The sequence below is a fragment of the Ranitomeya imitator genome, chromosome 2 (genome assembly GCF_032444005.1).
Source record: "Ranitomeya imitator isolate aRanImi1 chromosome 2, aRanImi1.pri, whole genome shotgun sequence".
In the NCBI taxonomy this organism is placed as follows: Eukaryota; Metazoa; Chordata; class Amphibia; order Anura; family Dendrobatidae; genus Ranitomeya; species Ranitomeya imitator.
Window position 1 is genome coordinate 286,297,537 of NC_091283.1, and position 25,059 is coordinate 286,322,595.

A 25,059-nucleotide genomic window follows, 5' to 3' on the forward strand; every position below is an offset into this window, starting at 1 on the left:
GACAGTTGTCTTAGTATTCGCAGATGGCTAATTATATTTAACTATGCATCTCTAAAACCATAATTAAGGCTGTTATTTGTTTAATAAGTTAGTATTATACTGATAGTTAGCTGCATTATTTGTTTTAATAATTTAACCGCACATTTATTATGACATAATTTGTGTAATACAGTAGTTAATAGCTGTTAATACACCCTAACTAGCGTACTTACTTATTACCTATGTTTTGTTTAACACAGACATATTTATAGTCATATTTATACAGTAGGTGCATATTTAGTTGCGCTGTATAATATAGTTTTACCGCATAAACCATATTTGTGGTAAAATTAATATAGAAATACTTATCCGTATTACCTATGATTTGCTTAGTATAAACATATTTATACACGGGGCGCAGTTTTATTTGTTGGGGTATATAAATGAGTTTGTCTGTGTTGTAAAATTAATATAGATAGCACAAAAAATTTACACAGATAATTTATTTTAGATGGAATCCCAAAATTTTTTGGCTTTTTCTGACCAAGTTGAGGATTCTGTATTAGGTATGTTTCAAGCTTTATATAAATGCATCTGTTAGTGTGCCATTCTAAGTAAGGGCTGTTTTGTATATTATTTTTATATCGCTTAATTCTTTCTTGTTTAAGATGAATTTATCAGGAACATCCCCGATGATGTAGATGAATTTATCAGGAACATCCCCGATGATTTTTTAAACAGCTTCAGCGTGCCTGCTCTGGAGTGTGATACACCTGGAGCTGAGTATAGTAACACTAATGAAGCTGCCGCAGCTGTATGGGATTTGTCGCAAGACATCATAGGTGCGTTGTGTGTCTGTGTGTGTGTGTGTATGTATAGCTTTTAAGTATTTAGACGTGTAAATATATATTAATTCTTTACAGATGTCGACATGTTTCCAGAACCAATTACCTCGGAACACAATCAGATGCCCGTTGAGGAACTGTTGTACCAGACCCCCACACCGAGAAACAGCCCTGTTTCTAGAGCCCCTAAAAAACCACGCGGACCGGAGGGCAAGAAAGGAAAAGGTAGCAATCATGTGAAAACTCGTTTTTGCACAGCCGCTCTGAGAAAATCCCCAATCGCCGCTACTAAGGCCTATATCTTTATTTATAGCTTGTAAAGTGAAGCCTAGGAGAATTGTATACACAAAAGAGAATATACCGCTGCTAATGGAGAACCTCACAGAAGCTCCAGAATCCGCCACGGCAATCATTCACCACACATCGCTAGCCCGTAAGTGTATATTTTGGTATACCTGCACAGTCTCTGTACAATCAATGATACACGGGCTTCACCAATGAGAACCTGACCCCCACACATATCTGACACATGTATAATTTTTCCCGCAGCTAGGCGCAGCAACATGCGGTGGTCTCGCACATATCTGACACATGTATAATCTTTCTTGCAGCTAAACGCAAAGTCATGAGAAAAACGCCACCAGCACCACTACAGCCGCTACAGATCACCGAGAATGGCGCAGCACCAGTGTGGACGGCAATACGGTCTGCTAATGGACCTGTTAGAACAACAGTATCACCGATCTGTGTGGTGCAGGGCACAGGAAACCCTGTACCGGCGGACCATCGTGAAATACGCCATTCAAGTGCCGGACAGTCATCGACCAGCCGTGTGAATGACTATATCCAGAAGTGGTAGAGGCACCCCGAAAGCATAAGCGAAAAACAAAGCATATTACAGAGCCAGCAAGCACATCCAGCGCCCTGGGTACCACAGCTCAACTGACTGGTGAAGCGCTTGATCGCGCGATTGATCAGCTCGCTAATGGTAAGCAATCATCCGTAGAACCGCTCATTATACGTATGGCCCACACTATGCAGCCGCCAGCGGCCTGTCTAACTGTACCTGCTAATTCCTCTGGGGCCGGACCCTCAGGAGCCTCTAATTTGGGTGGCATATCTCATGTCTGTGTATCTAACTCTGTTAATGTTAAGAAACGGTTAAAGAGGGCACTACCAGCAGATGTTGAGGTGTGTAAAATGCCACAGAATCAGGCGGCATCTACAAATCTGCTGCATGAATCCATCGGCTGGGGCCCCGCTGAAATGTCTGTGTTTCAGGAACAGTTCAGCCGCTACTTACGCTACAAACTCTGGGCCCCCAAAATAATGTTTTTTTGTGATACTTTTGAAAAATTATTATCAACACAAATCCCAACACATGCTAATAAGGTCGAACTATCCGCACTCTGGAACCTGCAACTGGATGGCGAGATAACAACTACAGCGACCCCATTATGACTGAATATGGTCGGCTACGGCATGCATAAACCCCCTAAACCAACACTACCCAGGTATAATAGGGCTAGAGTTATAAAGAGGACTCTAAAATTGTTGGTCAGCGCTAGACGGGCGCTATGCGCTAGGAGGCGTCGTGGTGGCATGTGTCATGCATTGCCTCTACAGACACCCCAGCCATCGTCACAAGAGTCAGAACAGCATTCACATAGCCGAGACAACTCTGCAGATGCCGCGCCTGCATCTACGCAAAATTCACAAGCCTCAGACGCTGTCGCTGATGGTAATGTGCGGAGCCCCGATCATACAGTATTTTTGCAACACATCCATCATCATGAAAGGGCCCTCCGCAATTTCAACGGCCATATACATACACATCATTTTAGATTTGTAAATTTGGAGTGTGTACGATCATTTGAAGAGGGCGTGAATATTGTTCATGAAGGCATTCAGGCATTACTGGATAGAATCATCAGGGACATTGAACCTGGCGACTTTGTACAGTTAAGGTTTGATGCTAGCGATACTTTAGACCCTATTTTCACTACAAAACAAACCCGTGAAGATTTTAATTCTGAATCTGTTTTAAATGCTATTGCCCGCACACTTCAAAGTAACGCTGAATGCATATCATCCAATTCACTAAAGCTAGTCGTCATCATCATTAAAAACCGACGCGGTGGTGTAAAAAGGCGCTTGAAATCTATAGCGAGCAGTCAGATCATTAAACAAAAGAGACAATGGCTGTATGATTTTAACAATTACACGACAAATCTGTGTTTGGCTGCTAGTGTGTGCGCCCTGATGGACGACACGGATGTCGCTGATGCTGTTTTACTGAGCTGCTCTAAAAACATACACACAGCACTGGGCATCCCTGATGGGCAGTTAGTGAGTTTTAGCGACATCCCGGCATTTGAAAAATATTTGGGGGTCACCATTAAAGTATTGTACTATAGTCAGGGGCCTGTCAGAGAGAGAATTGCGTAGAAAGCACTGCCGACCAGCAGCCCAGGTGTCCTGTTTGCAGAGTTTATTGCTGCTCGAGCGAGTGCTTAGATTATCACAAACAATTGGGTGTAGGCGACCCGGCATTCTGCAGACTTAAAACATTTTGTGATAAATGCAACCGTTTTGTTCCCAGAAATAGCGAAACAGAGCATAAATGTAATGGTTTGCGCTGTCCTGTATGTCGCAGACATATAAATAAATTCGATGCCCATCTTTGTTACATGCGGAAGTATGTAGCACAGGATGAGTCAGATTGTTATATCTTTTATGATTTTGAATGTATGCAGGAGACAGGCACGCACATCCCGAATTACATTTATGCTACAACGCTGTATGGCTATCCCTCCTGGGATTTTGAGGGTGATACCTGTACACATGACTTTGTACAGTTCTTTACAAGCAGTAAATTTTCAGATCATACATTTATTGCCCACAATGGTGGAAAATACGACGCATACTTTATTGTTAAGGAACTGATTTCTGAACAACTACAAGTACAGTTGATAACCCAAGGTGGCCGTCTCTTGTGTGTGTCGCTACCCGATTTGTCTATAAGGTTCATAGACTCTCTAAATTTTATCCCCATGAAACTCAGTAAATTACCACAGGCCATGGGCTTTTCAGGCGGCAAAGGACATTTTCCACACTTTTTCAATACCAGAGAAAACCAAAACTATGTAGGTCCCATACCTGATGTAAAATATTATGGGGTGGAGTACATGTCACCTGGTGAGAAGGTAGAGTTCCTGGAGTGGTATGAGACACAGGTAAATACAACTTTTGACTTCACGGCCGAGCTAAAATCTTATTGCAAACAAGATGTTGAAATTTTGAGACACGCCTGCGAGATTTATAGAGAGCGTACTATGCAGATGACACAGAAAAATGTTAAAAAATACTGTAGGCGTCAAAAGCAAAGGATTGTAGTGAGCAGATGTGTTGATCCTTTTCAGCTCATCACCCTGGCCTCGGTGTGTATGACAATGTACCGATTTAAATTTCTTCCAAAAAAGACAATCGCCATTTTACCTGGTGATAATTATCACAAGGCAAAAAAGCGCTACTCGACACCCGCTATACAATGGCTCATGTATGTAGCCCACTCAGAGAACATCGACATACAGCACGCTTTGAGAGGAAGTGAAAAACAGGTCGGGAAGTATTTTCTAGATGGTTATGCCTATGTTAGCGGCCAACACATAGCCTTTGAATTTCAGGGGTGTTTTTACCACGGATGTCCCGTGTGCTATAATGAACACGAATAAGGTCACAAGTACGTCCTACGGCCAGTTATATTATACCTTTTTAGCTAAAAAGCGTTACTTACAGTGCTGCGGGTACACAGTAAGACTGATGTGGGAGCATGAGTGGAATGAAATGGTTGAAAATGATTCTAACCTTCAAGCATTTCTCCGCCAGATGGAATTCTCCGTTCCTTTAGACCCCCGTGATGCGCTTTATGGCGGCCGAACTAACGCCATTAAGCTCTATCACCATCTGGAAGAAGGGGAGACTTTGCATTACTATGATTTCACCAGTCTGTACCCCTTTGTAAACAAAACTAAAACATACCCTGTAGGCCATCCAGACATCATCTATGACAATTTTGGATTCATTAAAAAATACTTTGGCATTGCTAAAGTCAAGGTCTACCCGCCGAGAGATTTATTTTTTCCAGTTCTGCCGGTAAAACTCAACAAAAAATTAATGTTTCCCCTTTGCTACACATGCGCTGCAAATTCCCAGGCAGATATTTGTGCCCACAGTGATGAAGAACGTGCGCTGACAGGCACCTGGTGCACTATAGAGCTCGAGATGGCTATAGAAAAAGGGTATCGGCTCGGGCACATCTATGAAATATGGCATTTTCCTAAAACCACTGATGATCTGTTTGCTCCTTACATTAAATTACATCTTAGGGATAAGCAAGAAGCCTCTGGTTATCCTAGCTGGTGTACTGATGACGCCAAGAAACGGCAGTACATTGACTCTTTTCTTGAAAAAGAAGGTGTCCAATTACGGCCTGAAAATATAGCTGTCAATCCTGCTAAGCGACAGATCTCCAAGATTTTCTTAAATTCTTTATGGGGAAAGTTTGCTCAGAGATCTAATCTATCATGTACCAGCATTGTTAGGGATCCAGATGAGCTTTTTAAGTATTTGTTCATGCCTTACTATGACATTTCGATGTTGCATTTCCTTGATGATGACACTGCAACCGTTAACTGGAAATATGCAGAAGGCCACCACACACTCAACAAAAACACAAACATTTTTATAGCGTGTTTTACAACAGCGTATGCACGGTTAGAGCTCTATTCGCTGCTGGACCGGCTGCAGGAGAGGTGCCTTTATCACGACACAGATTCAGTTATTTTTGTACAGAGAGATGGTGAGTGGCAACCGCCTTTAGGCGATTACCTGGGGGAGCTGACCAGTGAAATACCCGATGGTACACACATCACAGAATTTGTATCCGCGGGCCCCAAAACGTACGGATACAAACTCAACACCGGTAAAACTGTCTTAAAAGTTAAGGGGATAACACTAAATGTTGGTAACTCTCAATCTATTAATTTCAACAGTCTAAAAGATCTAGTTCTGGACTACCCGCGCAATTCTGCCGCAGAAACTCTGAAACGTATTGTCGTACAGCAGGCGTCCATTGTGAGAAATAAAAAGTACTGGGATATTGAAACAAGGCCATTACGCAAAACACAAAAGTGCGCTAATACAAAGCGGCGACTATTAGATGATTTCACAACATTACCTTTTGGGTATTAGCCGCGTATTGTGATGGATACGCATCTGCAGCACCCATTCTCATGCATTCTAGCAGGGCCGTCTAATTCTGGAAAGAACTATTTTGTAAAACAGCTGCTATATAATATTGAAGCTAATTTTTCTCAGAAACCTGATAATATTGTATGGTTTTATTCGTGTTGGCAAAAACTATATGAGGAAATCTCTCTCTCTTTTCCCCACGCCAGATTTGTGGAGGGTCTGTCGAATACATTCGTAGATGACGAATTATTCCCACCGGAGAAGGTGAATTTGGCGATTGTTGATGATCTCATGGAGAGTGCTAGTGAAAATTGTGAGATAGAAAAAGCCTTTACCAAGTATGTGCACCACAGAAATCTCAGCATTTTCTACCTGGTACAAAACATATTTTGTCAGGGTAAGAAAAGCCGTATGATAAATTTAAACACAAAGTATATGGTGCTTTTTAATAACCCCCGAGATAAATTACAAATTTTAACTCTGGCTTGTCAGATGTATCCCAGAAAAACACGTTTTTTCCTAGAAGCTTTTGAGGATGCCACACGGGACCCTTACGGGTATTTGCTTGTAGATTTGAGAGCTAATACCCCTGAGGATCTGCGCTTAAGGACTGGGTTGTTTCCACCGGCGTTGCCTGCTGTCTATGTTCAAAAGAAAAACACTTCTAAAAAGTGAATTTTACCTGGCATCAGACATTCTACGCTGTGTGCGTTGTGATGTAAAGATGTCTGAGAGGCTCCGGCGTAACTGGGCGCTCTTAAAAACCCTGGTGAAAGCAACCCCCGATGTCAGAAAGTCTATTTTGCGCAATGCAAGCAATGATTTAATTACAGCCATAGGCGAGATTGCTTTAAACATCTTAAAAGGCAGAATTCCGCTGAAAGAGCGCCAAAAAGGTATATTAAAGAAGTGGCATAAAGCTATAAGAACCCTGAGCGACAGATCTCAGTCCATAAAGAAAAAGAAGCGCCTACTAAAGCAGGCCGGCGGGTTTATAGGCCCTCTTTTAGCTTTTGCAATTCCAATAATAACAAGCCTGCTCGCCGGAAGATAATGGAGCATACAGAGAAAATGTATCTAGTGCCCAAACAGGCGCTAGACAAACTAAGACCCGGTGCTACAGATAACATCCGCGACAGTGTTATTCGACGCCTTGATGGTGAAATTAGCGACATTTTACAGCGTCGTGACATTCCCGATGATGTGAAAATTAAAATGTATAGCTCTGTGCTACAACGCTACTTGGTACATACGAGGCACAGCTCAAAAGAAGTAACCGCTTTAAATCTCGTTAGCACTCCTGATCCTGCTCAGCAACAATTGCCAAATACCGACTCTGATAAAAATCAAGAGGTCGCTGAAATTGTCAGTCATATAAACCAAAATAAACCAAAGATATAAAAAGAATGCTGAATTTTTACTAAACAGGCTGCTGCAGAATAAAAATGTTAAGCTATATTAATTATTTTGTAAGCAGTGTAATGATGTATGTTCACTGTACTTGTGATATTATTTATTTATTTTGTAAGAATTTTTATAGTATTGAAATGTCTTTGAGATGTATTTATTTTGTCTCAATAAAATCTTTTAAACTTTTACAATATCGTGTCTTTGCTTTTTTATAATCGTATAAAAGACACCGCTTCTTACTTGCGGGTGTTGTAATATGGCCACATACATAATGTGCCCATATAATGAGACTGGTGTTATAAACCACGTGTAAAAAAAAATGAGAATCCTAGGATATAATTATATAACTGGTCCATCTAATAGGATATACCGTATATACTCGAGTATAAGCCGAGATTTTCAGCCCAAATTTTTGGGCTGAAAGTGCCCCCCTCGGCTTATACTCGAGTCACGGTAGTGGTGGGGTCGGCGGGTGAGGGGGAGAGGGCGCTGAGGTATACTTACCTAGTCCCAGCGATCCTCGCGCTGTCCCTGCCTTCCTCCCCGTCTTCTGTGCTGCAGCGGCTTCCCCTCTTCAGCGGTCACGTGGGACCGCTCATTAGAGATATGAATAAGCGGCTCCACCTCCCATAGGGGCGGAGCCGCCTATTCATTTCTCTAATCAGCGGTGCCGGTGACCGCTGACAGGAAGATGCTGCAGCACAGAAGACGGGGAGGAAGGCAGGGACAGCGCGAGGATCGCTGGGACTAGGTAAGTATGTTATATTCACCTGTCCGCGTTCCAGCCGCCGGGCGTCGCTCCATCTTCCCGGCGCCTCCATCTTCCCGGCGTCTGCGCTCTGACTGTTCAGGCAGAGGGCGCGATGACGCATATAGTGTGCGCGGCGCCCTCTGCCTGATCAGTCAGAGCAGAGACGCCGGGAAGATGGAGGCGCCGGGACCGGACGCTGGGAGCTGCAATCAAGGGAGGTGAGTATGTGGTTTTTTTTTTTTATTGCAGCAGCAGCAGCGGCAGCACAGATTTATGTGCAGCATCTATGGGGGCAGTATGAACGGCACACAGCACTATATGGGGGCAGTATGAACGGCACACAGCACTATATGGGGGCAGTATGAACGGCACACAGCACTATATGGGGGCAGTATGAACGGCACACAGCACTATATGGGGGCAGTATGAACGGCACACAGCACTATATGGGGGCAGTATGAACGGCACACAGCACTATATGGGGGCAGTATGAACGGCACACAGCACTATATGGGGGCAGTATGAACGGCACACAGCACTATATGGGGGCAGTATGAACGGCACACAGCACTATATGGGGGCAGTATGAACGGCACACAGCACTATATGGGGGCAGTATGAACGGCACACAGCACTATATGGGGGCAGTATGAACGGCACACAGCACTATATGGGGGCAGTATGAACGGCACACAGCACTATATGAGGCATCTGTGCAGCATCTATGGGGGCAGTATGAACGGCACACAGCACTATATGGGGGCAGTATGAACGGCACACAGCACTATATGGGGCATCTGTGCAGCATCTATGGGGGCAGTATGAACGGCACACAGCACTATATGGGGCATCTGTGCAGCATCTATGGGGCAGTATGAACGGCACACAGCACTATATGGGGCATCTGTGCAGCATCTATGGGGCAATATGAACGGTGCAGAGCACTATATGGCACAGCTATGGGGAAATAATGATCTATTTTTATTTTTGAAATTCACCGGTAAATGCTACATTTCCACCCTAGGCTTATACTCGAGTCAATAAGTTTTCCCAGTTTTTTGTGGCAAAATTAGGGGGGTCGGCTTATACTCGGGTCGGCTTATACTCGAGTATATACGGTAAGTATATAACGGCCCCATCTAATAGGAGATTATCAAACTCTAATATAAAACAAATACGGGGATAATATCAAACTGCATCAAATTAAAATATATCAAACTATATCAAAAGGGGAAATCAGCCAGACTCAGGGACAGCTGGCTACCAGCTGTCAGACAGGGAAGGGGCGGGGTTACACACTTTGATACACTTTGATAGGGGCGGGGCACCTGTCAGATTTGAGTTTGACGAATGGTAGTTCTGCTACACTTCTAAGAGTGAAGAGGCCACAATCCAAGCTGCTTGAGGTCTGGTGTGAAGTTTCCACAATCAGTGATGGTTTGGGGAGTCATGTCATCTGCTGGTGTAGGCCACTGTGTTTTACCAAGACCAAAGTCAGCACAGCCGTCTACCAGGAAATTTAAGAGCATTTCATGCTTCCCTCTACCAACAAGCTTATTGGAGATTAAAATTTCTTTCTCCAGCAGGACTTGGCACCTGTCCACGCTGCCAAAATTACCAATACCTGGTTTACAAACAACAGTATCACTGTGCTTGATTGGCCAGCAAACTCGCCTGACTTTAGCCCCATAGAGCTGGGCTGTGGAGTCGATAGTTTTGACTTTAGATGTGTATACTGTATATACATTTTTAAACATGTCTTTTTCCCTCTTGCGGGCAGAATGTGCAGATGGCCGTGTGTGTCCTTTGTAGACACCCATATATTTTGCGTTTAACCCCTTCATGACCCAGCCTATTTTGACCTTAAAGACCTTGCCGTTTTTTGCAATTCTGACCAGTGTCCCTTTATGAGGTAATAACTCAGGAACGCTTCAACGGATCCTAGCGGTTCTGAGATTGTTTTTTCGTGACATATTGGGCTTCATGTTAGTGGTAAATTTAGGTCAATAAATTCTGCGTTTATTTGTGATAAAAACGGAAATTTGGCGAAAATTTTGAAAATTTTGCAATTTTCACATTTTGAATTTTTATTCTGTTAAACCAGAGAGATATGTGACACAAAATAGTTAATAAATAACATTTCCCACATGTTTACTTTACATCAGCACAATTTTGGAAACAAAATTTTTTTTGTTAGGAAGTTATAAGGGTTAAAATTTGACCAGCGATTTGTCATTTTTACAACGAAATTTACAAAACCATTTTTTTTAGGGACCACCTCACATTTGAAGTCAGTTTGAGGGGTCTATATGGCTGAAAATACCCAAAAGTGACACCATTCTAAAAACTGCACCCCTCAAGGTAGTCAAAACCACATTCAAGAAGTTTATTAACCCTTCAGGTGCTTCACAGCAGCAGAAGCAACATGGAAGGAAAAAATGAACATTTAACTTTTTAGTCACAAAAATTATCTTTTAGCAACAATTTTTTTATTTTCCCAATGGTAAAAGGAGAAACTGAACCACGAAAGTTGTTGTCCAATTTGTCCTGAGTACGCTGATACCTCATATGTGGGGGTAAACCACTGTTTGGGCGCACGGCAGGGCTTGGAAGGGAAGGAGCGCCATTTGACTTTTTGAATCAAAAATTGGCTCCACTCTTTAGCGGACACCATGTCACGTTTGGAAAGCCCCCGTGTGCCTAAAAATTGGAGCTCCCCCACAAGTGACCCCATTTTGGAAACTAGACATCCCAAGGAACTTATCTAGATGCATAGTGAGCACTTTGAACCCCCAGGTGCTTCCAAATTGATCCGTAAAAATGAAAAAGTACTTTTTTTTCACAAAAAAATTCTTTTAGCCTCAATTTTTTCATTTTCACATGGGCAACAGGATAAAATGGATCCTAAAATGTGTTGGGCAATTTCTCCTGAGTACACCAATACCTCACATGTGGGGGTAAACCACTGTTTGGGCACATGGTAAGGCTCGGAAGGGAAGGAGCGCCATTTGACTTTTTGAATGAAAAATTATTTCCATCGTTAGCGGACACCATGTCGCGTTTGGATAGCTCCTGTGTGCCTAAACATTGGCGCTCCCCCACAAGTGACCCCATTTTGGAAACTAGACCCCCCAAGGAACTTATTTAGATGCCTAGTGAGCACTTTAATCCCTCAGGTGCTTCACAAATTGATCTGTAAAAATGAAAAAGTACTTTTTTTTCACAAAAAAATTATTTTCGCCTCAATTTTTTCATTTTCACATGGGCAGTAGGATAAAATGGATCATAAAATTTGTTGGGCAATTTCTCCCGAGTACGCCGATACCTCATATGTGGGGGTAAACCACTGTTTGGGCACTCGGCAGGGCTCGGAAGGGAAGGCGCGCCATTTGACTTTTTGAATGGAAAATTAGCTCCAATTGTTAGCGGACACCATGTCGCGTTTGGAGAGCCCCTGTGTGCCTAAACATTGGAGCTCCCCCACAAGTGACCCCATTTTGGAAACTAGACCCCCCAAGGAACTTATCTAGATGCATATTGAGCACTTTAAACCCCCAGGTGCTTCACAGAAGTTTATAACGCAGAGCCATGAAAATAAAAAATAATTTTTCTTTCCTCAAAAATGATTTTTTAGCCTGGAATTTCCTATTTTGCCAAGGATAATAGGAGAAATTGGACCCCAAATATTGTTGTCCAGTTTGTCCTGAGTATGCTGATACCCCATATGAGGGGGTAAACCACTGTTTGGGCGCACGGCAGGGCTCGGAAGGGATGGCACGCCATTTGGCTTTTTAAATGGAAAATTAGCTCCAATCATTAGCGGACACCATGTCACGTTTGGAGAGCCCCTGTGTGCCTAAACATTGGAGATCCCCCAGAAATGACACCATTTTGGAAACTAGACCCCCAAAGGAACTAATCTAGATGTGTGGTGAGGACTTTGAACCCCCAAGTGCGTCACAGAAGTTTATAACGCAGAGCCATGAAAATAAAAAAAAAAATTATTTTCTCAAAAATGATCTTTTAGCCTGCAATTTTTTATTTTCCCAAGGGTAACAGGAGAAATTTGACCCCAAAAGTTGTTGTCCAGTTTCTCCTTAGTACGCTGATACCCCATATGTGGGGGTAAATCACTGTTTGGGCACATGCCGGGGCTCGGAAGTGAAGTAGTGACGTTTTGAAATGCAGACATGGATGGAATGCTCTGTGGGCGTCACGTTGCGTTTGCAGAGCCCCTGATGTGGCTTAACAGTAGAAACCCCCCACAAGTGACCCCATTTTGGAAACTAGACCCCCAAAGGAACTTATCTAGATGTGTGGTGAGCACTTTGAACCCCCAAGTGCTTCATAGAAGTTTATAATGCAGAGCCGTGAAAATAATAAATACGTTTTCTTTCCTCAAAAATAATTATTTAGCCCAGAATTTTTTATTTTCCCAAGGGTTACAGAAGAAATTGGACCCCAAAAGTTGTTGTCCAGTTTCTCCTGAGTATGCTGATACCCCATATGTGGGGGTAAACCACTGTTTGGGCACATGCCGAGGCTCGGAAGTGAAGTAGTGACGTTTTGAAATGCAGACTTTGATGGAATGCTCTGTGGGCGTCACGTTGCGTTTGCAGAGCCCCTGATGTGGCTTAACAGTAGAAACCCCCCACAAGTGACCCCATTTTGGAAACTAGACCCCCAAAGGAACTTATCTAGATGTGTGGTGAGCACTTTGAACCCCCAAGTGCTTCATAGAAGTTTATAATGCAGAGCCGTGAAAATAATAAATACGTTTTCTTTCCTCAAAAATAATTATTTAGCCCAGAATTTTTTATTTTCCCAAGGGTTACAGAAGAAATTGGACCCCAAAAGTTGTTGTCCAGTTTCTCCTGAGTACGCTGATACCCCATATGTGGGGGTAAACCACTGTTTGGGCACATGCCGAGGCTCGGAAGTGAAGTAGTGACGTTTTGAAATGCAGACTTTGATGGAATGCTCTGTGGGCGTCACGTTGCGTTTGCAGAGCCCCTGATGTGGCTTAACAGTAGAAACCCCCCACAAGTGACCCCATTTTGGAAACTAGACCCCGAAAGGAACTTATCTAGATGTGTGGTGAGCACTTTGAACCCCCAAGCGCTTCATAGAAGTTTATAATGCAGAGCCGTGAAAATAATAAATACGTTTTCTTTCCTCAAAAATAATTATTTAGCCCAGAATTTTTTATTTTCCCAAGGGTTACAGGAGAAATTGGACCACAAAAGTTGTTGTCCAGTTTCTCCTGAATACGCTGATACCCCATGAGTGGGTGTAAACCACTGTTTGGGCACACGTCGGGGCTCAGAAGGGAAGTAGTGACTTTTGAAATGCAGACTTTGATGGAATGGTCTACGGGTGTCACGTTGCGTTTGCAGAGCCCCTGGTGTGCCTAAACAGTAGAAACCCCCACAAGTGACCCCATTTTAGAAACTAGACCCCCCAAGGAACTTATCTAGATATGTGGTGAGCACTTTGAACCCCCAAGTGCTTCACAGACGTTTACAACGCAGAGCCGTGAAAATAAAAAATCATTTTTCTTTCCTCAAAAATTATATTTTAGCAAGCATTTTTTTAGATTCACAAGGGTAACAGGAGAAATTGGACCCCAGTAATTGTTGCGCAGTTTGTCCTGAGTATGCTGGTACCCCATATGTGGGGGTAAACCACTGTTTGGGCACAAGTCAGGGCTCGGAAGTGAGGGAGCACCATTTGACTTTTTGAATACGAGATTGGCTGGAATCAATGGTGGCGCCATGTTGCGTTTGGAGACCCCTGATGTGCCTAAACAGTGGTAACCCCTCAATTCTACCTCCAACACTAACCCCAACACACCCCTAACTCTAATCCCAACTGTAGCCATAACCCTAATCACAACCCTAACCGCAACACACCCCTAACCACAACCCTAACCCCAACACACCCCTAACCCTAACCACAACCCTAATTCCAACCCTAACCCTAAGGCTATGTGCCCACGTTGCGGATTCGTGTGAGATATTTCCGCACCATTTTTGAAAAATCCGCGGGTAAAAGGCACTGCGTTTTACCTGCGGATTTTCCGCGGATTTCCAGTGTTTTTTGTGCGGATTTCACCTGCGGATTCCTATTGAGGAACAGGTGTAAAACGCTGCGGAATCCGCACAAAGAATTGACATGCTGCGGAAAATACAACGCAGCGTTTCCACGCGGTATTTTCCGCACCATGGGCACAGCGGATTTGGTTTTTCATATGATTACATGGTACTGTAAACCTGATGGAACACTGCTGCGAATCCGCAGCCAAATCCGCACCGTGTGCACATAGCCTAATTCTAAAGGTATGTGCACACGCTGCGGAAAACGCTGCGGATCCGCAGCAGTTTCCCATGAGTTTACAGTTCAATGTAAACCTACGGGAAACAAAAATCGCTGTACACATGCTGCGGAAAAACTGCACGGAAACGCAGCGGTTTACATTCCGCAGCATGTCACTTCTTTTGTGCGGATTCCGCAGCGGTTTTACAACTGCTCCAATAGAAAATCGCAGTTGTAAAACCGCAGTGAAATGCGCAGAAAAAAACGCGGTAAATCCGCCATAAATCCGCAGCGGTTTAGCACTGCGGATTTATCAAATCCGCAGCGGAAAAATCCGCAGAGGACCAGAATACGTGTGCACATACCGAAACCCTAACCCTAGCCCTAACCCTAGCCCTAACCCTAGCCCTAACCCTAACCCTAGCCCTACCCCTAACCCTAACCCTACCCCTAACCCTACCCCTAACCCTACCCCTACCCCTAGCCCTAACCCTACCCCTAACCCTACCCCTAACCCTACCCCTAACCCTAACCCTAACCCTACCCCTAAACCCTACCCCTAACCCTACCCCTAACCCTAACCCTATTCTAACATTAGTGGAAAAAAAAAATTTCTTTATTTTTTTATTGTCCCTACCTATGGGGGTGACAAAGGGGGGGGGGTCATTTATTATTTTTTTTATTTTGATCACTGAGATAGATTATATCTCAGTGATCAAAATGCACTTTGGAACGAATCTGCCGGCCGGCAGATTCGGCGGGCGCACTGCACATGCGCCCGCCATTTTGGAAGATGGCGGCGCCCAGGGAGAAGACGGACGGGACCCCGGCTGGATCGGTAAGTATGATGGGGTGGGGGGGGACCACGGGGTGGGGAGGGACCACGGGGGGGGGATCTGAGCACGGGGGGGGGAATCGGAGCGCGGGAGGGGTGGAACGGAGCACGGGGGGGCTGGAATGGAGCACGGGGGGGCTGGAATGGAGCACGGGGGGGTGGAACGGAGCACCGGGGGGTGTGGATCGGAGTGCAGGGGGGGTGATTGGAGCACGGGGGGGTGATTGGAGCACGGGGGGAGCGGACAAGAGCACGGGGGGGAGCGGAGCACTGGACGGAGGGGAGCCGGAGCAGTGTACCGGCCAGATCGGGGGGCTGCGGGGGCGATCGGTGGGGTGGGGTGGGGGCACATTAGTATTTCCAGCCATGGCCGATGATATTTCAGCATCGGCCATGGCTGGATTGTAATATTTCACCCGTTATAATAGGTGAAATATTACAAATCGCTCTGATTGGCAGTTTCACTTTCAACAGCCAATCAGAGCAATCGTAGCCACGAGGGGCTGAAGCCACCCCCCCTGGGCTAAACTACCACTCCCCCTGTCCCTGCAGATCGGGTGAAATGGGAGTTAACCCTTTCACCCGATCTGCAGGGACGCGATCTTTCCATGACGCCGCATAGGCGTCATGGGTCGGAATGGCACCGACTTTCATGACGCCTACGTGGCGTCATGGGTCGGGAAGGGGTTAATATCTCATGATGTGTGTATACATCTATATATTCATCTACTGAAGTGCAGGCAGTATTTGCACATCCATAATTTCCATATTTTACTTACATTTTTAAATATATATCTTTTTTGCTTTTAATCTTGAGTTCCATTTGTAAATAAATTGTATATGTTTATGTACATTTTATTTTGTCATTACATACTTGTTATTTAACCATAATCGCACTAATCTGCTGCATTAAAGGGACTCAAAAGCCGCTCAGTATAGCTTGTTACCAGTCCCCTCTGTTACAGCTACGACTGCAGACACTTCCCAGCCAACGCCTCCACATTGCCAGGCCATGACGACGTGGAGCGAGCGTCCCAGGTGCGAATGGAATGTGGACCCACTGGACCACAGAAGGGAACCTGGACCTACCCAGACTAGTGAAGGGCAGGGAGCAGGGTCTGTGGCAGCTGAGCTTGTGGACAAGATGGTGACATGCAAAACTAGATAACACCGCATAACTTCAGGTAAGAAGAAAGATAAAGTTTACTCAAACTAAATCACAGTACATAAACAGAACATAACCATGCCATGCTCCCGATTCCGCACATCAAGAAAGAGTACACATCTCAAGAAAACAGACGAAGGCAGGAGGACATCACGGGTTGATGCAGTCCAGGGTTATCTGGCACGGGCATACTAGGACGGCCTCTCTCTCAGATCTTGGGCGTAGCACAGGTTCAGCAGGAGAACATCAGACGCTGACGTTGGACAGACTTGAGATGATGGCATGGGTCATCACGGGTTGATGCAGTCCAGGGTCACCTGGCATAGGCATACTAGGACGGCCTCTCTCTCAGGCCTCAGGCATAGCACAGGCTCAGCAGGAGAACATCAGACACCAACCCAGGACATCATCACAGGGTGGACCCTAGGGTACCGGTGTGACATCGGGACACAGGCAGAACATCAGGACATCTCCATCTTTAAAAGACAAACCCAGGTTAGTTCACAGTCACTGGGTATAGGGTTCCAGACACAGAGGGACTTCAGGAACAACACAGAGGACACAATTCAGACAGGGTCAGGTACAGGAATGAAAACCGGATCAAGAGTTCAGACCTGAGAATGCCGCCCTCAGGGAGGCGGGAAACAAAACACATCAGAAATGGGCCTGGATTTGCAGCCTGCAGGAAAGGTGGATCTGGGTACTCAGCCCCCAGAGCAGGCGGAAAAACAAGACACAAACAGGAACGGATCTGGGTACTCAGCCCCCAGAGTAGGCAGAAGAACAGGTATCAGTTTTCTCAGAACTGAACGCAAGCAGAACGAGCTGAACACCCCACACACATGGCAAGACTCAGAAAATTAATGTGAAGCTCTGGCATCGAGGGAGTTTATATAGGAGCTGCCCCTCAGCAATAGGCTGGGGAAGGCAACTCAGGTGCACACACTAACCTTAATAAAAGCAGGGAAGGTGTGGCTGCGTGCACCCTAAGCACAAACACTAGACTATTACAGAACAGTCAGCACAAGAACTGAGGCTTAGGGCACCTGGTAGAGGCTTCAAGCCAGGACACACGTGGAAAGTCATGCACCAAAAATGTAGTGGTTTATTGTATTGTCCACCAAAAAGCATCATTGCAGCAAAACATAAAATAGATTAAATAGTTACAAAGAGATTGTCCATATCAAAGTTTGCTCCCTGTTGTGAATTCTGCTTTTGGGCTCCCTCCGGTGGTTGTAGGTGGTAATGCAGTTGTCCCTGGGCGGCAGTCCTGGACAGGTGTATCTGCTGATTGCAGTTCTGACTGGGGTATTTAGGTTTGCAGGACTCATTAGTCCTTGCCAGTTGTCAATGTTTCTAGGGAAGTGTTGGATCACTGTCTGGCTTCTCCTGCCTTGCTGCCAATTCAGCAAAGATAAGTGTCTGTTTCTTTTTCCATGGCACACAAGCTGTGTGCTTGTTTTTTGATTGTATTCCTGCTCTGAGTGTTTTAGTCTCTGGAGTTGCAGATATATGTTCCACGTCTTTAGTTAGATGGAGGAGTTTTTGTATAATCTGCTGTGGATATTTTTGGAAGGGTTTTAATACTGACCACACAGAACTCTGTCCTATCCTTTCCTATTTTAGCTAGAAGTGGCCTCTTGTGCTAAATCCTGTTTTTCTGCCTGTGTGTGTTTTTCCTCTCCTACCCACAGCCAATATTTGTGGGGGGCTGCCTATCCTTTGGGGTTCTGCTCTGAGTCAAGATAGTATTCCTATTTCCATCTATAGGGGTATTTAGTCCTCCGGCTGTGACAAGGTGTCTAGGTTGTTAGGTACATCCCACGGCTACTTCTAGTTGCGGTGTTAAGATCAGGATTTGCGGTCAGTATAGTTACCACTTACTCCAGTGATAGTTTTCATGCTGCTCCAAGGTCACCGGATCATAACAGTACAACTGGCCAATAATGAGTTAAATGCATCTCAGAAGAAGGGAAGAAAGTTGTTGAGCCATTTTTTTTTCTTCTGTCTGCTTTATATTCTCTTCCCTCTTAATCTCTGGGTGGCTGAGGAGCCTTGTGCTAGCATGAATGTTCAGGAAATAGCTTCTCGTGTAGACCAGTTTGCTGCTAGGGTACAGGGTATTTCGGATTATATTGTTCAGACTCCTGTTTTAGAACCGAAGATGCCTACTCCTGATTTGTTTTTTGGCGACAGGTCCAAATTTTTGAGTTTTAAAAACAACTGTAAACTGTTTTTTGCTTTGAGACCTCGATCCTCCGGTGATTCCATTCAGCGGGTTAAAATCGTCATCTCCCTGCTGCGTGGCGACCCGCAGGATTGGGCGTTTTCCCTGGAATCTGGGAATCCGGCTTTGCTTAATGTAGACTCCTTTTTTCAGGCTTTAGGATTATTATATGATGAACCTAATTCTGTGGATCAAGCTGAGAAGACCTTGTTGGCCCTGTCTCAGGGTCAAGAGGCGGCAGAATTGTATTGTCAGAAATTCAGAAAATGGTCTGTGTTGACTAAATGGAATAATGATGCTTTGGCGGTTATTTTCAGAAAGGGTCTTTCTGAATCCGTTAAAGATGTTATGGTTGGGTTTCCCACACCTTCCGGTCTGAGTGACTCTATGTCTCTGGCCATTCAGAGTGACCGGCGCTTGCGGAAGCGCAGAACTGTGCGCGCTGTGGCGTTGTCCTCAGAACAGATTACTGAGCCAATGCAGTGTGATAGGATTCTGTCTAGAACGGAACGACAAGGATTCAGATGTCAGAATAGGTTGTGTTATTATTGTGGCGACGCTTCTCATGTCATTTCAGTCTGCCCTAAGCGGACAAAGAGGATCGCTAGTTCATTTACCATCAGTACTGTACAACCTAAATTACTGTTATCTGTGTCCTTGATCTGCTCATTGTCATCATTTTCTGTCATGGCGTTTGTGGATTCAGGCACCGCCTTGAACTTAATGGACTTTGAGTTTGCCAGGCGTTGTGGTTTTCCCTTGCAGTCTTTGCAGAACCCTATTCCTTTAAGGGGCATTGATGCTACACCCTTGGCTAAAAATAAACCCCAGTTTTGGACACAGGTGACCATGCGCATTGCGCCAGCCCATCAGGAAGATTGTCGATTTCTGGTGTTGCATAATTTGCATGATGCTATTGTGCTGGGTTTTCCGTGGTTGCAGGTACATAATCCTGTGTTGGATTGGAAGTCCATGTCTGTGACTAGTTGGGGTTGTCAGGGGGTTCATAATGATGTTCCTTTGATGTCAATCTCCTCTTCTTCCTCTTCTGAAATTCCAGAGTTTTTGTCTGATTTTCAGGATGTATTCGATGAGCCCAAGTCCAGTTTCCTTCCACCGCACAGGGACTGCAATTGCGCTATTGACTTGATTCCAGGCTGTAAGTTTCCTAAGGGTCGACTTTTCAACCTGTCTGTGCCTCAACATACCGCCATGCGGAGTTATATTAAGGAGTCTTTGGAGAAAGGGCATATTCGGCCATCTTCTTCACCGTTGGGAGCGGGGTTCTTTTTTTGTTGCTAAAAAGATGGTTCCTTGAGACCCTGTATTGATTATCGCCTCTTGAATAAAATCACGGTCAAGTTTCAATACCCTTTACCTTTGCTTACCGATTTGTTTGCTAGGATTAAGGGAGCTAGTTGGTTTACGAAGATTGACCTTCGGGGGGCATATAATCTTGTTCGTATTAAGCAGGGTGATGAATGGAAAACTGCGTTTAACACGCCCGAAGGCCATTTTGAATACCTTATGATGCCATTCGGGCTCCTTAATGCTCCATCTGTTTTTCAGTCCTTCATGCATGATATCTTCCGGAGTTATATTGATAAATTCTTGATTGTATATTTGGACGATATTTTGATTTTTTCCAATGATTGGGAGGCTCATGTGGAACAGGTCAGGATGGTATTTCAGATCCTTCATGACAATGCCCTGTTTGTGAAAGGGTCTAAGTGTCTCTTTGGGGTGCAGAAGGTCTCCTTTTTGGGCTTTATTTTTTCTCCCTCGTCTATAGAGATAGATCCGGTTAAGGTTCAGGCCATTCATGATTGGATTCAGCCCACATCCGTGAAGAGCCTTCAGAAATTTTGGGGTTTTGCAAATTTTTATTGCCGTTTCATTGCTAATTTTTCCAGCGTGGTTAAACCCTTGACTGATTTGACGAAGAAGGGCGCTGATGTGGCGAATTGGTCCCCTGCGGCTGTCTCTGCCTTTCAGGAGCTTAAACGTCGATTTACTTCTGCTCCGGTGTTGCGCCAACCGGATGTTTCTCTTCCGTTTCAGGTTGAGGTTGACGCTTCTGAGATTGGGGCAGGGGCCGTTTTGTCTCAGAAGGATCCTGTTGGTTCCTTAATGAAACCGTGTGCCTTCTTTTCCCTTAAGTTTTCGCCTGCTGAACACAATTATGATGTCGGCAATCGGGAGCTGTTGGCTATGAAGTGGGCATTTGAGGAGTGGCGACATTGGCTTGAGGGAGCTAAGCACCGTATTGTGGTCTTGACCGATCATAAGAATTTGATTTACCTCGAGTCTGCCAAACGGCTGAATCCTAGACAGGCTCGATGGTCCTTGTTTTTTTCCCGTTTTGAGTTTGTGGTCTCGTACCTTCCGGGTTCTAAGAACATTAAGGCTGATGCCATCTCTAGGAGTTTTTTGCCTGATTCTCCTGAGGTCTTGGAACCGGTCGGTATTCTTAAAGAGGGGGTGGTCCTTTCTGCCATTTCCCCTGATTTATGACGGGTTCTTCAGGAATTTCAGGCTGACAAACCTGACCGCTGTCCTGTGGGGAAACTGTTTGTTTCTGACAGATGGACTAGTAGAGTGATTTCTGAGGTTCATTGTTCCGTGTTGGCTGGTCATCCTGGCATTTTTGGTACCAGAGACTTGGTTGGTAGGTCCTTTTGGTGGCCTTCTTTGTCTCGTGATGTGCGTTCTTTTGTGCAGTCCTGTGGGACTTGTGCGCGGGCCAAGCCTTGTTGTTCCCGTGCTAGTGGGTTGCTTTTGCCATTGCCGGTCCCTGAGAGGCCCTGGACGCATATTTTTATGGATTTTATTTCCAATCTTCCGGTTTCCCAGAGGATGTCGGTTATTTGGGTTGTTTATGACCGGTTCTCTAAGATGGTTCATTTGGTGCCTTTGCCTAAATTGCCTTCCTCTTCGAATTTGGTTCCGTTGTTTTTTCAGCATGTGGTCCGTTTGCATGGTATTCCGGAGAATATTGTGTCCGACAGAGGTTCCCAGTTTGTTTCTAGGTTTTGGCGGGCCTTTTGTGCTAGGCTGGGCATTGATTTGTCTTTTTCTTCTGCGTTTCATCCTGAGACAAATGGTCAGACCGAGCGAACTAATCAGACTTTGGAGACTTATTTGAGATGCTTTGTGTCTGTTGATCAGGATGATTGGGTGGCTTTCTTGCCATTGGCCGAGTTTGCCCTTAATAATCGGGCTAGTTCGGCTACTTTGGTTTCGCCTTTCTTTTGTAAATTTGATTTTCATCCTCGTTTTTACATAGTATCATAGTTAGTAAGTAAGTTAGTAAGGCCGAAAAAAGACATTTGTCCATCCAGTTCAGCCTATAAAAGAACTAGCTTGCATTGGCCGGGAATCAAACCCGGGCCTCCCGCTTGGCAGGCGAGAATTCTACCACTGAACCACCAATGCTTCTGTGCAGGTTGAGCCTTCTGACTGTCCTGGTGTGGATTCTGTGGTTGACAGGTTGCAGCAGATTTGGGCTCATGTGGTGGACAATTTGGTGTTGTCTGAGGAGGAGGCTCAACGTTTTGCTAACCGTCGTCGGTGTGTTGGTTCCCGGCTTCGGGTTGGGGATCTGGTCTGGTTGTCTTCCCGTCATGTTCCTATGAAGGTTTCTTCTCCTAAATTTAAGCCTCGGTTTATTGGTCCTTATAGGATTTCTGAGATTATTAATCCGGTGTCTTTTCGACTGGCGCTTCCGGCCTCTTTTGCGATCCATAATGTCTTCCACAGATCTTTATTGCGGAAATATGTGGAGCCCGTTGTTCCCTCTGTTGATCCTCCGGCCCCTGTGTTAAATGATGGGGAGTTGGAATATGTTGTTGAGAAGATTTTGGATTCCCGTTCTTCGAGGCGGAAGCTTCAGTACCTTGTCAAATGGAAGGGTTATGGCCAGGAGGATAATTCTTGGGTTTTTGCCTCTGATGTCCATGCCGCTGATTTGGTTCGTGCCTTTCATCTGGCTCATCCTGATCGGCCTGGGGGTACTGGTGAGGGTTCGGTGACCCCTCCTCAAGGGGGGGTACTGTTGTGAATTCTGCTTTTGGGCTCCCTCCGGTGGTTGTAGGTGGTAATGCAGTTGTCCCTGGGTGGCAGTCCTGGACAGGTGTATCTGCTGATTGCAGTTCTGACCTGACCAAAACCCAAAAACATAGAACGAGCTCTGAGACGTGGGAACTCTGCTGACCGCAATCCCTAATCCTCTCCAACAACACCAGAGGCAGCCGTGGATTGCGCCTAACGCTCCCTATGCAACTCGGCACAGCCTGAGAAACTAGCTAGCCTGAAGATAGAAAATAAGCCTACCTTGCCTCAGAGAAATACCCCAAAGGAAAAGGCAGCCCCCCACATATAATGACTGTGAGTTAAGATGAAAAGACAAACGTAGAGATGAAATAGATTTAGAAAAGTGAGGCCCGACTTTCTGAACAGAGCGAGGATAGGAAAGGTAACTTTGCGGTCAACACAAAACCCTACAAACAACCACGCAAAGGGGCAAAAAGACCCTCCGTACCGACTAACGGCACGGAGGTACACCCTCTGCGTCCCAGAGCTTCCAGCAAGCAAGAAAAACAAATAAACAAGCTGGACAGAAAAAAAAACAGCAAACAAAAATAACACAAGAGCAACTTAGCTATGCAGAGCAGCAGGCCACAGGAACGATCCAGGAGGAAGCAAGTTCAATACTAGAACATTGACTGGAGGCCAGGATCAGAGCACCAGGTGGAGTTAAATAGAGCAGCACCTAACGACTTCACCACATCACCTGAGGAAGGAAACTCAGAAGCCGCAGTACCACTCTCCTCCACCAATGGAAGCTCACAGACAGAATCAGCCGAAGTACCACTTGTGACCACAGGAGGGAGCTCTGCCACAGAATTCACAACACATCCCACGGCTACTTCTAGTTTCGGTGTTAAGATCAGGATTTGCAGTCAGTATAGTTACCACATACTCCAGTGATAGTTTTCATGCTGTTCCAAGGTCACCGGATCATAACAGCTCCCCATCTTCCCTGAGATTCTGAATGGTAAATGGCATCTGTCTCTGTCAAAAGCATGGTAGAAGTTCCTCAAGTGGCTAACTCACATACTGTCACGGATCGGGGTGACCTTTGGCCAGCACACGGCTATCACATGTGAAGGGGGCTTATCTTAGTTATCCCTCCACTGCTACAATGTGATGAAAACACAAATAAGGCTAATGACCTATCAATTTACCACAGGGGCTTATTTTAGTTATCCCACTGCTGCTACAATATCACGAACTGCAGGGATTTATGTATATCCCGCTTTCCAGTTCCGCTTTGGAACTTGAAGCTCTCCGACACCCCCTTACCATCAGGTCAGTCAGGGAACTACACCTGGGATAATTAGTCGCCGGACAGGCCGCTTCACTGTCGACTGGCTATCAGGCACGCTGCAGCGAGGGAATTATAAATGCTCAGGCCGCAGCCAGACAATAGCTCATAAAACCCTGTTCCGTCGCTGCCAGCGGCACCCACCTAGCCCAGAACACACTTCGCTGCCACCGGCTCAGATTTTTCACAGAGAGGGGTTCGAGCCAACCCAAATTAGTAGTGTAATTAACTTCAGGCACGTGAAAATTGGCACAGAGCATGGAGAGACATCTAGTAATTTTATATTTTACTCCGAAAAGGTAGGCAGTGTTTACAAAAGGTCTATCAAGATTTTACAATATGAGACAAAGTACATACAAGCAATCACATAAAAAAAGGGTTTAAACAGAAATTAACACTCACATGTGCTTAGATAATTTCAGGCTAATCATGCTGGTAGGAGCAGCCAAATGTCCCAGTTCATCAGGGGGTCTTTCTGTAGTGAAGTCCCAGCCAAGAAAGAATGCTGGACTCACTGGCAGTAACTTATACTTGCAGGTTATGACATCACTAAAGGGGGTTGAGTTACCCTCCCCTTTCTTCCAAGTTACAGATTTACCAGCAATACCTATATTTCTCAAATCTTGGCTTGAGAATCTAGCAGAGTAACGGCACACACATCACTCATCTTGTATTGAAATTAGCTTTCTAATGATACCGCACTCGGACTAGTTGTTCCACATGGTTCAGGGGAAATCTGCACTTTGTACTTGTTACGTTTAGCTGCTAGCGCTTACATTGATTAACAGATCTACCGATGGAAATTCGCAATATGTACTCCTTATTTTCCTAGCCAAATGGGTGGCCCAATATCTCACTATAGTAGAACAAAGAACCTCATGTCTTTTGAGAGG

At 45.1% G+C, this 25,059-nt stretch overlaps 1 protein-coding gene and 1 non-coding gene across 2 annotated transcripts in view; one reads left to right on the forward strand and one right to left on the reverse strand.

Annotated features, from left to right (window-relative positions):
* The window catches only part of LOC138663195 (zinc finger protein 773-like), a 189,208-nt gene that overhangs the window by 144,162 nt on the left and 19,987 nt on the right, over nucleotides 1-25,059 (forward strand). The window lies entirely within an intron of this gene.
* On the reverse strand, nucleotides 22,145-22,215 carry TRNAG-GCC (transfer RNA glycine (anticodon GCC)). Its single transcript has one exon. It is a non-coding gene; the product is annotated as a tRNA-Gly (tRNA).